This window comes from Homarus americanus, unplaced genomic scaffold (assembly GCF_018991925.1).
Source record: "Homarus americanus isolate GMGI-L3 unplaced genomic scaffold, GMGI_Hamer_2.0 scaffold31050, whole genome shotgun sequence".
In the NCBI taxonomy this organism is placed as follows: Eukaryota; Metazoa; Arthropoda; class Malacostraca; order Decapoda; family Nephropidae; genus Homarus; species Homarus americanus.
Window position 1 is genome coordinate 6,263 of NW_024730958.1, and position 18,584 is coordinate 24,846.

General features: G+C 41.6%; 1 protein-coding gene across 1 annotated transcript in view; it reads left to right on the forward strand.

Annotated features, from left to right (window-relative positions):
* Window positions 1–594: 594 nt before the first annotated feature.
* The window catches only part of LOC121867403 (FMRFamide receptor-like), a 114,058-nt gene continuing 96,068 nt past the window's right edge, over window positions 595–18,584 (forward strand). Inside the window, exon 1 of the mRNA XM_042367316.1 lies at window positions 595–613. The gene's annotated coding sequence lies outside the window, so the exon portion shown is untranslated. The remainder of the gene's footprint in view (window positions 614–18,584) is intronic.

Below are 18,584 nucleotides of genomic sequence, written 5' to 3' on the forward strand. Positions count from 1 at the left end.
TTGAGTCGTGTGTGGTCGTGCAAGGTTCCTCATCACTGACAAACGACCACCTCAACCATTACAGACGAACGACCATCTCAATCATTAATCTCTCTGGGGGTAATATAGTATAGGGTGTTTGGACAGATGCTATGATGTATAACTGAACCTTACCTGGTGTTGGATTGGTGGGTTATGGTATCAGCTGTTAATTCTGTCTCTGTCTGTCTGTCTGTCTGTCTGTCTGTCTCCATCCTTCACATGTAAGTTTGTCTCTGTGTTTGTGTGGTGTTTGGAATCTGTTTTATTATAATCATTAAATGGCCTCATGATACTGTGTTTTATTATTTAACATTATTATTTTGGATACCTGTGTGTTTATTTAATCATAACTTAAATATAACACTAATTAAAAATATTCTTATAACATCTTAATTAACAACTGAGGCTATTACAGTTATGGGTTGTGATTATTATTAATTTTATTTTATTATGGAGTTTATTTCATTGTTGTAATTAATCTACCTGGTTACAGTTCTTTTACCTGGTTCTGTCTTTAATCTTGATTCTTCTTATTCTACTTGTGTTGAGGTGTACCTGGTCCTGCCTACCTTAATTACTCCCGCCACTCAAGGTAAGTAATATTGACGCATTTTAAGATAATTTGTATATAATTTTACTATTTTTTTCATGTTTTTTGTAGCTATGTATTAAATTATATCTCTACATAAATCTGTTATAGTTCGTGTTTGTAGCGCACTGTGTACTTAAGTTTGCGTACACAAGGTTGCATCACGGCCGACACAACGCACAATCCCGCCTTCACATTCCCAACTTGTAAAATTCAGGACGCAATTACCGTTGGGTGGACTGGGATTACCTTGGCATTTGAGGTTAAGTTAGGTTAAGTTAGGTTAAGTTAGGAATCGTCCCCAACTGCAGTCTCACGCTATGACAGTCGTAATGACTTTTCCAAACTTTTCCCTCTGGTAGATATATACTTTGGAAGAGACCTGGCCACGAGTTATATACTTTTGAGAGAACCACGATACGGTTATATACTTTGGAGCCTGGCCTGAGTTTATCTTTGGAAAGAGACCTGTGTATACTTTGAGACAATACAGTTATATACTGGAAGAACCACAACCTGAGGTTATATACTTTGAAAACCTGGCCACGAGTTATATACTTTGGAAGAGACCTCCGCTTCACCTCCCATTCTCACCACCACTGTTGCCATCATCACTATCACCATCAACACCACAAGCATCACTACCATCACCATTAAAGTCATTCTCACTATCCTCGTCACCACCACCACCACTACTATCGTCATCACTACCACCATCATCACTACCACCACCACCACCACCATCACCACTACCACCATTACCACTACTAGACCCTATTCCTTCGTGATAAAATACTGTACAATGGCTAAGATTGGTCCATACCTTTTGTAAACGACACACACACACACACACACACACACACACACACACACACACACACACACACACATGCTTAGTTGTGTTGGTAAGTCATTTCTCTTAGTTCAATCCATCTGTTATCATATTGCTTCATTGTTTATATTTGTGTTTGGTTTGGTTAGGTTAGGTTGTTTGGTTTATGTTAGGTTGATTGGGTTTGGTTGATTGGGTTTGGTTTGTTTATTTAGATTTGGTTTGGTTATTTATTTGGTGTTATTTGGTAATAGGTTGAAATAAAAAGTAAATTATTTTATTTAATTGTCAGTATAATTTACCATATTTATCTTTGTCTGTCTGTCTGTGTTTTGTCTGTCTTCTTTGTCTGTCTGTCTGTGTCTGTTTGTCTGTCTCTCCTTCCTTCCTCCTTCCTTCTCTCTCCCCCCCCCATAACCTAGCACTAACTACTCAACCTAAACAGTTCAGCTAATGGTGTGTGTGTGTGTGTGTGTGTGTGTGTGTGTGTGTGTGTGTGTGTGTGTGTGTGTGTGTGAGACTTACTAGATAAATAGTAAGAAAAGAGTTTTTACAATTTATCATCTTTTTCCCTTTACTATATTGAGTTACTGCGGACGACAACAAACCCAAGGAAAGAACGAAAGGAAAGATGGAAAAAAAAAATTAGGGAAAAAATCATAAGGAAAGAAGGAAAATAGTAGATAGAAATAAAGGGATGAAATCGAGATAAAGAGAGAGAGATAGGAGGGTGAGATATTGAGAGAGAGAGAGACACGAGCGGCCGATAGTAGCAGAGGAAGTGAAATATGGTAAGGTAACACCGTAGACTTGTGGATTTTTTCGTTTTTTACATTTTCAATAATTAATGTTTATTTGACTTTATAGTGGTGATAATGATGGTGGTGATAGTGGTGATGATGATGGTGGTGATAGTGGTGATGAGATGGTGCAATTCTGGTGTTTCCGGCAAAAAGTGAAAAAAAAATGTGTTGGTGAAAAGATTTAGAAGAGACACTTTTATCTCTGTGTGTCCGTCTCTCTCTCTCTCTCTCTTTTTTTTATGCCACTCAATATATATCTCCGCCTCAACGTTTCCATGCCAGTTGTCATCTCGAGTCAACTTGATGATCTGGCAAAAAATATAAATTATATTCGGGATTAAAGAAAGATTATTTCGACCTGGTGGTTGGCAACACTGTAGGGCTGAGGATGGTATGGTGTAGTGTGGTGTAGTGTGGTGTAGCGATGGTGGTGTGACACGCAGCCTCCTGGGAGTCTTATAAACAAAGGCATTATTCAGCCTCATTAATGGTTGTATTCATGGATGTGTTTGTCAGGTAATTCCAATCGTGGTTTTCAATTATCTTTTGTTAATTAATTATAAAACTTAATTTTCCGAATTAGAGGCCTAGTGTTGAGGTGTTTGTGGTGGTAAGTGATTGAGCAGGTACGGCCCTGCCTACCCTACCCTACCTACCTACCTTACTCCCTACCTACCTTGCCCTACCCTACCTGCCCACTACCTACCCTACCTACCCTACCCCTACCCACCCACCTACCCCACCCTACCCCTGCCCCTACCTGCCCCTACCCACCCTACCCCCCTACCCCTTCTAACCCCACAGCTAACGTGGAACAATAATCAAAGCATGAGGCTACTGCATAAAGGGACGAATGTATACGGTAATGCAAAATATATCCCACCAAAAACACAAAAAACAGAAGAAACTGATTGAGATTTTCGATAAATTATGAATAACTAAAACAACCAATAAAAAAAATATAGACTATTCACATTAATACTTGAAATATATTTTTATTTATGAGTCAATCTTGTTTTTCTTCTTATTTTGTCCATCAACACGAGTACCATCGCCGCACATGAGTACCATCGCCGCTAGTACCATGGCAAGTACCATCGCCGCACATGAGTACCATCGCCGCACATGAGTACCATCGCCGCACATGAGTCCATCGCCGCACATGGTACCATCGCCGCACATGAACCCATCGCCGCACATAGTACCATCGCCGCACATGAGTACCATCGCCGCATTTTCATCGCCGCACATGACACCATCGCCGCCCTCAGTTCTGTTTTATCTCCCTCAGGTGTTTGCGTCACGTAATACCTGAGCAGATCTTTCATCCTCCTTCAGAAGTTGTATTCCCAGTGCCTGGCCTCAGCGCCTCCCTCGGTGAATATTTCCTGCCGTCAACTAAGGTGACAGCTCAGGCCGCGACGTGATGCGTCTAGCCTGCTGAGTACCTTGATCTTTCTGACCTGAGGACCCGTGGGAGGAAGGTGGGGAGAGTGAAGAAGGTGGTGGAGGTGAAGGTGGGTGGAGGTGAGGAGAAGGTTGGAGGAGGGAGGTGAGAAGGTGGGTAGAAGGTAGGGGAGAAGTGAGAGAGGAAGGTGGGGAAAGTGAAGGTGGTGGAGGAGGTGAGTGGGTGGAGGGTAGGGAAAGGTGGTGGAGGGGAGGTGAAAGGTGGGTGGAGGGGGTAGGAGAGAGAAAAATTGTTGGGAGGTGGCTGAGAGGAGGGGACAAGACAGGGTCAGGGAGGTGAGAAACTGGGGGAGAGGGGATGGGAGAAGGTGAGGGAGGGAGGGAGGGAGAGGTGAGATGTCTTCACAGTTCCCTCACGACCCTGGCGGCATTACTCACAGTTAGGGCCTGGATCAGCGACTCTAAACACAAAGTGGCTTCCTCTTCCCACCATAAATCTCAAGTACGCTGTTGTCTGGCCTCCTGCCGTGACCATCTGCTCTGCCCCCCTTCCCTGGTCTCTTGCTCTGACCTATTGCTCTGGCCTCTTGCTCTGACCTCCTACGCTGACCTCCTCCTCTTGCCTCCCGCTCTAGCATCTTACTCTGACCTCCTCCTCTGGCCTCCTGCTCTTCCCCCCTTCTCTAGTCTCTTGCTCTGGCCTCTTGTTCTGACTTCCTACTCTTGCCTCCTCCTCTGCCCTCTTGCTCTGGCCTCCTCCTCTGGCCTCCTCCTCTGCCCTCCTCCTCTGCCCTACTCCTCTGGCCTCCTTCTCTGGCCTCTTCCTCTGCCCTCCTCCTCCTCCTACACATTTGTTCCAATCTTCCGCCGCTCCAGTCGTAGTGAATAGCGAGCACCAGTTTGACCCAGTTCTAGTGACCTTAAGCTTTCCCATCTGTAATCCAGTCATTAAGGTGATTGACCCACAGTGAGATAGTTAACAAGATCATTCTATTGTACTGTGATAAGGAATTTTATATCTAATTGGTGGTATTCGTGGTGTAATGTGTGTAGGAACTAGTTAAACGAATCTGAATAACTGTGCCTTATACGATGTTGGTGTGTGGAAGTGTGAGGGATAATTTATTACGCCTTGGAAAACAAAAATGACGCCTCAGATATCCATGAATATTATTAGCTCTTTGTCTAGTAATTTCTACATTCATTATGACTCGCTTTCAGAATATACCCGCAGTCCAAAGTCTTTTTCTAAATGATCTTTCTTAATGGTATAAAACTCCTTTATTGGGTAGAAGATACAATATTCTTAAAAGGTAAAGTGTTTCGACGCGTCAGAATCTGTAACTAAATGCAGCTTGGGTGCACTTAAAAACTTTTACGTAAAATAAAAATAAATTTCCAATTAGCATAATGCGTTAGAAACATGACCACAAGTTATAGTAGTCTTGCAATTTGTTAATGAGTCTTACATCTCTAAGACCTGGGTAACGAAAATCTCTGTCAGGACTCAAAATTAACAAGAAACCTGCAGAAATATGTCTAGTTTCTTTATGTGTTAGGATAGGTCAAGTCAGGTCAGGTCAGGTTAGGTCAGGTCAGGTCAGGTCAGGTCAGGTCAGGTCAGGATATTCCTCAACTTCACCTCCAACTCCTCCCCACCATCTTGATCGTTCAGTAAAAGGAAAATGTTTCAATGTTTTGGTTTAAATATCTCTTGTTCATCATTCATCATCATTGTTCATCATTCATCATCAGTGTTCATCATTAATCATCATTGTTCATCTTTCGTTCATTCCACCAACTTGTTCTCCCACACAGACTCCGGAGCCTCACTATCCTTGTTCCTGGAAGATGTGTAAATTACCTTATTTTTTTTAAGCATCTCAACTCCTGCGTAAAGCGAAAAAAATATATGATAAAAAAAACAACATACACATTAATGATAACTGTAATGGCATTTTAAGTGACCATAATAAACTACTACTACTACTACTACTACTACTACTACTACTACTACTATTTCTAACAACACCAACAACAACAGCTAGAATATACAGAAGATTGTTAAAGGGAAGAAGATGAGTTAACTACTAATTAAGAGTCATTAATTACTTTGTGTATAGACTTAACCACGCTAGTATGTGATGATTGCTTTAATAGGAGCTAGAAGGGGGGGGTATTGGGGGGGGGGGGGCAGGAAGAGTTGGAACGATATGTAGGAAGGAACAGGTAAAGATGGAAGAAGGTGGAAGCAAGGGGGAGATGTGTGAGGGAGAAGGGACTGAACCGCCTCGCCTGGTATGTGCCAACCTCGTGATGGCCTTGTTGTGGTCTGGCATCAAAGAGACAATTGTTGGGATATGACTATTATACTTCCTACCACTGTGGCGTTATTTGGTGGCGAAGGTTGGTATGTAGGTTATGTGTTCTGTCCTACATAACACTTGTGGCGTTATGTGGTGGTGAGGTTTGGTATGTGGGTTCATGTGTTCTAGTGCCCTACATAACACTAGCGACGTCAAAACACCAACATAATGCGTGAAATAATATCTCTAAACTACTATTGGCTAATAACACATTGACGTCACAAGTAAACATAATATCTCTAAACTACTATTGGCTAATAACACATTGACGTCACAAGTAAACATAATATCTCTAAACTACTATTGGCTAATAACACATTGACGTCACAAGTAAACAAATATACAAGACCCAATCATCAATCAGTTTCTGCTATTGTAATCGTTTATTTGTGTTTTATTCGTCAAATATCGATTACTTCAAGAGGATTATTGTCCCCGATTATTCTCCATCCCTTGGTACGAGTTATTACTCCACTAAATAAACAATAAACTTGGGCTTTTGTAGACGACAAGTTTATGAAGCATGAACTCTCTCGAGGCTCTTCCTGCCGGCCATCGACCGCCTCCTCCTCCTCCTCCTCCTCGACCTCCTCCTCGACCTCTTCTTCCTTGTCCTCCTCTTCCTCGTCGACCTCCTCCGCATCGACACCTCCTCCTCATCGACCTCCTCTTCCTCGACCTCCTCCTCCTCCTCTTGTTCTCTACCAGTCTCACGTCATCCCAGGTTGATACGGCCTCATGTGTAAAATTCCATTGAAATTAACCTTACTAGTTACTTTGCCCGCAGGTAGGGATAGGGAATTGCTTTCTGTCCCGTCTGTCTGTCGGTCTGAGTACGATATCTTAACCCCTTGAGTACGATATCTTAACCCTTTGAGTACGATATCTTATCCCTTGAGTACGATATCAACCGTGAGTACGATATTTTATCCCTTGAGTACGATATCTTAACCCTTTAAATACGATATATTAACCCCTTGAGTGCGATATCTTATCCCTTGAGTACGATATCTTAACCCCTTGAGTACGATATCTTAATCCCTTGAGTACGATATCTTAACCCCTTGAGTGCGATATCTTAACCCCTTGAGTACGATATCTTAACCCCTTGAGTACGATATCTCACAGCTAGTCGTTTACTGCATCAACAAACACATTTTATTTCTCTTCTCATAAGTTATCAACAGAGATCTCATTCGGTCACCTGGTAATTAACCTTCCTAAATTGATCTGATTCCATTCCCAAGCAAAATTGATTTATTGTAATTATTCCTTATAAAAGAGATTCTATGTTTGAACCTGAATGATACTTTGTAAATTGAGATTATGATGAGAGACTAATTATATCTCTAAAAAATCTCATAAGAATTGTCCCTCATTGACTTAATTCACCTTTAAATTAACACCTGTATATCACCTTGAAATAATTACCCCCCCCCCTCCCTCCCCCCCAACTAAAAATAATAATAATTCCCCGTAAAAGAAACATCTATAATCCTCCACTTTAAAAATTCTATTGAGTGAAAAATCATAGAGAGAAAAGTGGTTTAATTACACACTAGAGGCAGGTGAGAGCAGGTGAGAGCAGGTAGTGTGTTGAGGCTCCACCTTCTTGAATTACCCGAGGGAGAGGGGGAGAGGGGGAGAGGGGGAGGGGGAGGGGGGGGGGAGGGCTGATTTAGAAAGGATGGGAGAAAAGAAAGGATGGAAGATGGTGAGGGAATAGTGGAGGATAGGAGAGAGAGAGGAAGGAGAGAGTGGGTGAAGAAGAGAGGAGAATGAAGGAGAAAGGAAAGAAGGAGAAGAGAGGAGAGTGAAAAGGAAAATGAAGGCATTAAATCTCCCTCCCCCTAGACACTACTCCTGCTATCAAATCCATTAATCCCTTCTAAATCCCCTTCCTAACTGGGATTAAATACTTCTCCATAGGGTTTGATGCTAGTGACGCAATGTATAAGAGCAACACTATTTTTTTTATCATAGCATCAATTATAATTTACTTCTTCATTCTCAAGGTAAATTATAATAGTTTCTTTGGGATTTTTTGTTTATATAATTGTAAACTTTTGAAAAAATATATATCCTTTTTTTTTAAATGTTTACTTGAAGAGGATTGAGTTTGCTTGGAGTGGAGGAGCTTCAGTGTGTGTGTGTGTGTGTGTGTGTGTGTGTGTGTGTATGTGTGTGTGTGTGTGTGTGTGTGTGTCCCCTTTCTCACCCTCCTCCATTATTTCTATTCAATAATGCTTCATCATTCAGAAACTCCACATATTCTTACTATTTTTCATTTTCATTCACTCATTCACACACAAATCATCAATATATCGTTCATTTTCATTCACTCATTCACACACAAATCATCAATATATCGTTCATTTTCAATCACACAAATCATCAATATATCGTTAGATGTTTATATTTACAATTTACCTTAATACAAACTTTCCCACGATACTAAAAATACATCACATTAAAAAAATCGTCAAAGGAATTTATTTTTTATTTTTTATTTTTTATGAAACCATCGAGGTAATGGGATGTTTATCTTCAGGGTGGTTGAGTTTGTCTGTCTGTCCTTCCATAATTTATTTTCATCAGAGGCGTCCGTGTTTGAAGAGGTCCACGAGTAACCTAGAAGCCTTTAATGTCTCGGGAAACTGAGTGTGTGTGTGTGTGTGTGTGTGTGTGTGTGTGTGTGTGTGTGTGTGTGTGTGTGTGTGTGTGTGTGTGTGTGTGTGTGTGTGTGTGTGTGTGTGTGTGTGTGTGTGTGTGTGTGTGTGTGGTTCTGACTGTCTTAGGGAGAATACTTGCCTACCCTGGTGTATCGTATCTCACCTGGTGTAACTTATCTCACCTGGTGTACCTTACCTTACCTGATGCACCTTCCCTTAATTGGGTTGTGAGCCAGGTAGCTTACACTACACGCCTTGGGGTACTTTTAGACTCATTAACTATAACCTTCCTTTCTCTTCATTTCTTAACAATATTTACCTCTTAGACTTTAAAAGGCTTATGTATAAATAATCAAACACCTGAACTCTAAATTAATTACTAAGAGCTTCAGACTTTTCACTAGAGGCCGCTTAATACATGCCAGGTTATACAGTATACATGCATCTATAATTATGAATACTGTTTGATATCTTAAAGTACACTGAAACTTTAAACCATCAATGAATGTTTGAAGTACAGGGGGTAAGGTTTAGTCTTGGGTTAACAGGAGTCTTGTTTAACCTTCCGAAGCCTGTCTCGTGGTTTATTGGTTTAGTGTAGGTTATTTAAGACCATCTGGAGGCTATTCATCTTATATTATCAGGTAACTTAAATAACACACGTGATTGGAGACTTAACCTAACACAACACACCTAACCTAACCTAACCTAACACACCTGACCTAACCTAACCTAACCTAACCTAACCTAACCTAACACACCTGACCTAACCTAACCTAACCTAACCTAACACACCTAACCTAACCTAACACACCTGACCTAACCTAACACACCTGACTTAACACACCCGACTGAAGACGTAGTGTAAACAAACAATGACGTAGGCGGACAGTGATGACGTAACAACCATGACGTGGGAGGACAGTGATGACGTAACAACCATGACGTGGGCGGACAGTGATGACGTGGGCGGACAGTGATGACGTCATAACCATCAGAAACAGCGAATTTTATGAATGAATATTAAACTCCGGCTGTAATTAGGAAGTTCTCGGGTGAATCTATTTTTAACTTGGGAAAACATTTTTATAATATATTCATAATCTCATCAGTAAACCTAACCTAACCTAACCTGTTGACAGAGAAAGCAGATCACATGCTGAGTTAGGTTAGGAGAAGAAGTAGACTGGCCAGGTTAGGTTAGGTTAGGTTGTGGTTAGGTTAGGTTGGGTTAGGTAGACTGGGCCAAGTTAAGTAGCTAGGTAGGCAGGTTAGGTTGTGTTAGACTGGGCCGAGAAGAGGTTAGGTTGGGTTGAAGTAGACTGGGCTGGGTAGGTTGGGTTAGACTGGACTGGGTTTGGGTTAGGTTAGATTAGATTAGGTTAGGTAGACTGGGCTGGTAGGTTAGATTAGATTAGGTTAGGTTAGACTGGGCTAGGTAGGATTAGATTAGGTTAGGTTAGACTGGCTGGTAGGGTTAGGTTAGGTTAGACTGGGGTTAGGTAAGGTATGAAGACATTAATTAACCTGTAGTAGCAATAGGATACACCTGCAAGTACCCTAGGGAAGAGGGAGGACGAGTCGTCTCTCTCCTCTCTCCCTTTATTTTATCTTCTCTTTGCCCCTCCTCTTCCTCTCTACATCCTCCTCCTCCTCCTCTACATCCTCCTCCTCCTCTCACATCCTCCTCCCCCTCTACATCCCTCCTCCCCACATCCTCCTCCTCCTCCCCCCACATCCTCCTCCCTCTCCACATCCCTCCCCCTTCACATCCTCCTCCCCCTCTACATCTCCTCCCTCCCTCACATCCTCCTCCTCCCTCACATCCTCCCTCTCTACACCTCTCCTCCCTCTACATCCCTCCTCCCCCCTCCATCCTCCCTCCCCCTCCCATCCCTCCCCACATCCTCCTCCCCACATCCCCTCCTCCCTCTCTACCTCCTCCCCTACATCCTCCTCCCCTCTACATCCTCCTCCCCCCACATCCTCCTCCCTCTCTCTACATCCCTCCTCCTCCCCACATCCTCCCCCTCTCTACATCCTCCCCACAACATCCTCCTCCCTCCTCACATCCCTCCTCCTCCTCTCTACATCCTCCTCCCCCTCACATCCTCCTCCCCCTCTCTACATCCTCCTCCCCTTAATCCTCCTCCCCTCACATCATCCTCCTCCCTCTCTCTACATCCTCCTCCCCCTCCACATCCCCCCCTCTCTACATCCTCCCCTCCCCACATCCCCTCCCCCCACATCCTCCTCCCCTCCTCTCTACATCCTCCCCTCTCTACATCCCTCCCCCCCTCTACATCATCCTCCTCCCCTCTCTACATCCTCCTCCCTCCCCCACATCCTCCCCCACATCCTCCTCCCCTCTCTACATCCTCCCCCTCTCTACATCCTCCTCCCCACATCCCTCCCTCTCACATCCCTCCCCACATCATCCTCCTCCTCCCACATCCTCCTCCCTCCTACATCCTCCTCTACATCCTCCTCCCCCCTCACATCCTCCTCCCTCTCTACATCCTCCTGGTCAAAAGGATTCCCCCACCTACTCTTTTATTTACACTACCGCATCGCCTTTTCTTCTTGGGCTTCAACTTTAATTCAGGTTTAACTTAATTGGGAGTTAATGACGGGATTAAAGTTTTATTGAGTGTGTGTGTGTGTGTGTGTGTGTGTGGTCCTGTAGTTAGGGGTCAGCAATGATGAATTGGCATTCAGTAAGTCCGTTAGACACTATTCATCCTTAAACTGCTAAAGAAATTCAATCTATACAGTTATATACAGTGAAACCTCTATTTAACGGACGATATGGTGAGGAAGATTCTTTATATCGAAGGCCCGTTATATATGAAACCTCCATCTAAAGAACTACATCGATTTAAAATTCCGTTATATCGAGATTATCTTGATATGAAAACCCCATCTAACGAACTATTTAGAGATGAAAGTCCGTTATGTTGAAATTCCGTTATAAAAACCCCATCTAACGGATTATATGGAGAGCTAAATCCGTTATATCGAAATTCCGTTATAAAAACCCCATCTAACGGATTATATGTAGAGCTAAATCCGTTATATCGAAATTCCGTTATGAAACCCCATCTAACAGATTATATGGAGACTAAATCCGTTATATCGAAATTCCTTATAAAACCCCATCTAACGGATTATATGGAGAGCTAAATCCGTTATATCGAAATTCCGTTATAAAACCCCATCTAACGGATTATATGGAGAGCTAAACTGTTATATCGAAATTCCGTTAAAAACCCCATCTAACGGATTATATGGAGAGCTAAATCCGTTATATCGAAATTCCGTTATAAACCCCATCTAACGGATTATATAGAGAGCAAATGTTATATCGAAATTCCGTATAAACCCCATCTAACGGATTATATGGAGACTAAATCCGTTATATCGAAATTCCGTTAAACCCCATCTAACGGATTATATGGAGAACTAAATCCGTTATATCGAAATTCCGTTATAAAAACCCCATCTAACGGATTATATGGAGAGCTAACCATATCGAAATCTATAAACCCCATCTAACGGATTATATGAGAACTAAATCCGTTATATCGAAATCCGTTATAAAAACCCCATCTAACGGATTATATGGAGAATAAACCGTTATATCGAAATTCCGTTATAAAACCCCATCTAACGGATTATATGGAGAACTAAATACGTTCTCTGGGGCCGCAGTCGATACAGATGACCATGCAAACCTCTAGTAATGTCACAGATCAAAGGCCCTGGAAGGCTTTATATTGCTTCTGTAATATATGTTGGTAAATAACTTTCTATTCTTATATATTTACGAAGCTTGTGAGAATATGTAGTTGTTTTTGGTTGTTGTTTTTTTTACATTTATTTACAGTTGTTTGTTTGTTCATTGTTTAAAAATATGTACTCGTTTTATTTATTTTTTTCAGTTATTTCCATTTCTATTTTTCAAGTTTTAAAAATATGTAATAATAGCGATTAAAGAATGGTATAAAGGAGCTTTATCGTAGTGGTGTGTGACATATGGTAAAAGGTTAATGGCCCCTGGCTATAATGACCAGCGCCATAACATTAACTCATAAGGTAGAGACAGGTGTGAAGATTACGGTCATTACCTTGTTATAGATTAACCTCATACGTCTTAATTAATAGACTCACCTGTACACTACCTGGTGGTGTTGATGTATTGCTCTGTAGAAAAGGTAATTTATTCTCACCTGTTAGCTATCAATATTATCACTGGCCTAAGGTGATAAGAACTCTCAGGTAAACACGTAATTATGCATAAGTGTATTTTGTAAGTTAATTTTTATGTAGTCTGGGGAATAGTAGTAACTTCAGATGGTATTTAAACGAAGGTAAAAATGGTTCTCTGTGAAAGACGCTTAAATGAGTCATATTTGTCGCTTTTGATATGATTGTTAAAGTTGTTTAAGACGTGTGTGTGTGTGTGTGTGTGTGTGTGTGTGTGTGTGTGTGTGTGTGTGTGTGTGTCTGTGTACAGTTTACCACACACACACACATACTGGGTCATGACGGTCTCGAGGTGGGTGGTGGGGGGGTTGATGAGAGAGGAGGAGTAACTGGGTGGACGTGTTGAGATTAGGGTGTAGATACATGGGTGGTGGGTGTATAAGGAAGGATGAGGCAGTTACTGAGGACTAAGAGGTGGGAGGTTAGGTTGAGTTAGGTTAGGTTAGGTTAGGTTAGGTTAGGTTAGGTTAGGTTGGGTTAGGTTAGGTTGGGTTACTGAGAGATGGGGCATCCTAAAGTGGCACCTGATATCCATAGTGCTAGGAGGGTTGGGTGGGAAGGGAGAGAGGGAGAAGAAAGAAGGAGGAATGTTAAGACAGTGTACCCACAGAATTCCAGAATTTCCACTCGGTGTGATACGTTCCAAGCATCAGGAAAGTAAAAAAAAAAAAATGAGACTGCTGAACGTGCTCACCGACGCAGAGGAGCATTTCCTGAGGCGAGTGTAGAGAGAGAGAGAGAGCGACCCTGGTGGTGTGTGTGTGTGTGTGTGTGTGTGTGTGTGTGTGTGTGTGTGTGTGTGTTTCTTTATTATACAAACCACATCATCGAGTTTCATAAATTTCCTCTGTTATTATTTCTTCCATCGTATATCTCTAACAACAGCAACTCTTGGCACCGGTGGGAACATAAACTCCTCAAGACTCTCGGGAGTAATGGAGACTCTTGAAAGACTCTTGGGTCAGTCACTGGTCCGGAGCCTAAAAGACTCTCTGGCAGTCACAGGGGTCGGGGATTATATATACTAAAACCTCCATAAAACGGACCTCGATCTAACGGATTAGCTACTTACATATAATCCGTTAAATAGAGGTTTCATACATAACGGACTACCCTACTCATATAGTTCGTTAAATAGAGGTTTCATACATAACGGACTACCCTACTCATATAATCCGTTAAATAGAGGTTTCATACATAACGGACTACCCTACTCATATAATCCGTTAAATAGAGGTTTCATACATAACGGACTACCCTACTTATATAATCCGTTAAATAGAGGTTTCATACATAACGGACTACCTACTCATATAATCCGTTAAATAGAGGTTTCATACATAACGGACTACCCTACTCATATAATCCGTTAAATAGGGTTTCATACATAACGGACTACCTACTCTATAATCCGTTAAATGAGGTTTCTACGACTACCTACTATATAATCCGTTAAAAGAGTTTCATACATAACGGACTACCCTACTTATATCCGTTAAATAGAGGTTTCATACATAACGGACTACCCTACCTATAATCCGTTAAATAGAGGTTTCATACATAACGGACTACCCTACTTATATAATCCGTTAAATAGAGGTTTCATACATAACGGACTACCCTACTCATATAATCCGTTAAATAGAGGTTTCATACATAACGGACTACCTACTCATATAGTCCGTTAAATAGAGGTTTCATACATAACGGACTACCCTACTATATTCAAATAGAGGTTCGCCCATAACGGACTACCCTATATATAATCCGTTAAATGAGGGTTTCATTACATGGATACCCTACTCATATAGTCCGTTAAATAGAGGTTTCATACATAACGGACTACCCTACTCATATAATCCGTTAAATAGAGGTTTCATACATAACGGACTACCCTACTCATATAATCCGTTAATAGGGTTTCATACATAACGGTGTATGTATCTTATGTAGTACCTGTGAGTGTGTCTTTTGTAGTTTGTGAGTGTATCTTATTGTACCTGTGAGTGTATCTTATGTAGTACCTGTGAGTGTGTCTTATGTAGTACCTGAGTGTATCTTATGTAGTACTGTGAGTGTATCTTATGTAGTACCTGTGAGTGTATCTTGTAGTACCTGTGAGTGTGTCTTATGTAGTACCTGTGAGTGTGTCTTGTACCTGTGAGTGTGTCTTGTAGTACCTGTGAGTGTATCTATGTAGTACCTGTGGTGTATCTTATGTAGTACCTGTGGTGTGCTTATGTAGTACCTGTGAGTGTGTCTTTGTAGTACCTGTGAGTGTCTTATGAGTACCTTGAGTGTGTCTTATGTAGTACCTGTGAGTGTATCTTATGTAGTACCTGTGAGTGTATCTTATGTAGTACCTGTGAGTGTATCTTATGTGTACCTGTGAGTGTGTATGTAGTACCTGTGAGTGTATCTTATGTAGTACCTGTGAGTGTGTCTATTTAGTACCTGTGGTGTATCTTATGTAGTACCTGTGAGTGTATCTTGTAGTACCTGTGAGTGTATCTTTTAGTACCGTGAGTGTGTGTTAGTAGTACCTGTGAGTGTATCTTATGTAGTACCTGTGAGTGTGTCTTTGTAGTACCTGTGAGTGTATCTTATGTAGTACCTGTGAGTGTATCTTATGTAGTACCTGTGAGGTGTGTTTATGTAGTACCTGTGAGTGTATCTTATGTGGTACCTAGTGTGTCTATTGTAGTACCTGTGAGTGTATCTTATGTAGTACCTGTGAGTGTATCTTATGTAGTACCTGTGAGTGTGTCTTATGTAGTACCTGTGAGTGTGTCTTATGTAGTACCTGTGAGTGTATCTTATGTACCTGTGAGTGTGTCTTATGTAGTACCTGTGAGTGTGTCTTATAGTACCTGTGAGTGTGTCTTATGTAGTACCTGTGAGTGTGTCTTTTATTATCTCTGGGTGTATCTTATGTAGTACCTGTGAGTGTATCTTATGTAGTACCTGTGAGTGTGTCTTATGTAGTACCTGTGAGTGTGTGTTATGTAGTACCTGTAGTGTATCTTATGTAGTACCTGTGAGTGTGTCTATTGGTACCTGTGAGTGTCTTATGTAGTACCTGTGAGTGTATCTTGTTAGTACCTTGGTGTATCTATGTAGTACCTGTGAGTGATGTTATGTGGTACCTGGTGTATCTTATGTAGTACCTGTGGGTGTGTCTATTAGTACCTGTGAGTGTATCTTATGTAGTACCTGTAGGTATATCTTATGTAGTACCTGTGAGTGTATCTTATGTAGTACCTGTGAGTGTGTGTTATGTAGTACCTGTAGGTGTGTCTTATGTAGTACCTGTGAGTGTGTCTTATGTAGTACCTGTGAGTGTGTCTTATGTAGTACCTGTGAGTGTATCTTATGTAGTACCTGTGAGTGTATCTGTTAATGTTTGTATGGTAAGGAAGATGAATCCAATGGTGATAATTCCTCTGACAGTCAGCTCATTTTAGCAGAGTTGTACGGAAGTCGAGGTGATGGGACGCCAACTCTCGTAAAAACAGGTAACAGAATAATTACTCCTTGATGAATTTACCATAACACTTGAATAAAATGTCTAGATGTTATTATTTTCTTTATTAAACTCATGCCGTCGTTTCAAGAGTGTTTTCAGCCATTGAGCAACAAATTTTTCATAAGGAAAGTCAATGTCATAACTCTTTACAAACATGGGTGGGAAATGTTGATTATTATTTTTATTTTTGGTATTTGTTTTGTCAAGTTTACAAACAAGTTTTATTTAAATCTGTTTTCTAGAAGATTCAGGTTAGGTTAGGTTAGGTAAAGTTAAGTAAGGTTAGGTTAGGTTAGGTTCTTCTGGTTTCTCTGGGTAGGAGGTTTCGTTAGGTCTCATTTCGTCAATTTTTTGCATGTTGCTTACCCCACAAATTCCCTCTACTTCAAAGCTCTGTTCTGCCCACATGGCGACAGAAATAAAGGTCAGATCTGCTTAAACCATCACAAAATACCCTAGAAAACCTTATTTTGTTTAGTAGTTTTAGTGGTTGACCTTTTCCGTATCTTAACCACGCTACCTCAAAAAAATTATTGATTGTAAGTTTGGCGACAGACGGACGTGCGAACATGGAGGCGGTGTTGTCCTTCCAGCATCATTAAACAGATATTATTTTCAACGTTGAGATAAATTATTGGTTTTTATCACTTATGCTGAGAATAAACAGAGATTTGATTACCTTTGCCCTAATTATGCAAGATCTTAATTACTTATGCGTAAAGGTAAACAAGATTGTGATCACCTTAAAGAAACATCAACTTTGGCTTATTATAGTTTGTATAAGGGGAGGGTCCTAACCAACTCTCTCTCTCTCTCTCTCTCTCTCTCTCTCTCTCTCTCTCTCTCTCTCTCTCTCTCTCTCTCTCTCTCTCTCTTCTTCTCTCTCTTCTTCTCTCTTATCATCATCATTACCCTCTTTCACCTCTCACTTCCCTCCCATCAGGCACCTGGTCATCAACAAACACGTCCTCCACTCCCCGTTTATTGCTTTCATATTTTCCGGTCCATGGCGGCAGCTGAGCCAAGGGAGGGAAGTGCTAATTATCTGATCGAAGGGTTGAGGGTCGTCTTCCAGTAGTGGGTGGAGGGGGTCGTCTTCCAGTGGGTGGAGGGTCGTCTTCCAGTAGTGGGTGGAGGGTCGTCTTCAGTAAGGTAGAGTGGAGGGTCGTCTTCCAGGAAGGTAGAGTGGCTGGGGTCGTCTTCCAGTAGTGGGTGGATGGGGTCGTCTTCCAGTAAGGTAGAGTGGAGGGGGTCGTCGCTTACCATTTAACACTTTATTTTAAGGTAACGTGTAAGTGCATGATTACACTTGACCTCAGCAGTGAAGCCTAAAGTTCCCCTAAAAGCCTAAGTCCCTCTTGAGTTGGTGGAGGTGACAGTAATACGTGTGAGGGAGAGGAGGAGTGAGAGATAGGAGGAGTGAGGGAGAGGAAGAGTAAGGGAGAGGAGGAGTGAGGGAGAGGAAGAATGAGGAAGAGGAGTGAGGGAGGTGGAGTGAGGGAGAGGTGGAGTGAGGGGAGAGGAGTGAGGGAGAGGAATTGGAGTGAGGGAGAGGTGGAGTGAGGGAGAGGTGGAGTGAGGGAGAGGTGGAGCGAGGGAGAGGAAGAGTGAGGGAGAGGAGGAATGAGGGAGAGGAAGAGTGAGGGAGATGGAGGAGTTACTACCATCACCCTCACTCTCTCCTTCTGCGTCAACATCATTCATTTATAAGTCCATCTCAAAACACCACTGCCATCAACCATCACTAAAACACACAACTTGTCTTAATTATCTCTGTCGTCCGTAAGTTTGTGATGAGTAAAACATATATGTCTTTTTCTTAACTCACTTTCAATAGTTGTCAAAACAATTTCGCTTTCTTCTGTCACCAAAAAAAATGATTAGCTTAACTTTCTTACCTTTCTTTAATAATTACCTGTGTTGACCTTACCTGGCTGTGTTAGTCTTTATAACCTGAGGCTATTTATCTTACCTCAAGGAGACATTATTCAGGTGCTTGTTGTGGTTAGGTTAGGTTAAGTTAGGTTAAGTTTGGTTAGGTTAGGTTAGGTGTTATATGCATATTGTCTCCACCATCTCTCTCCTCATCCTACTTCTTTGTC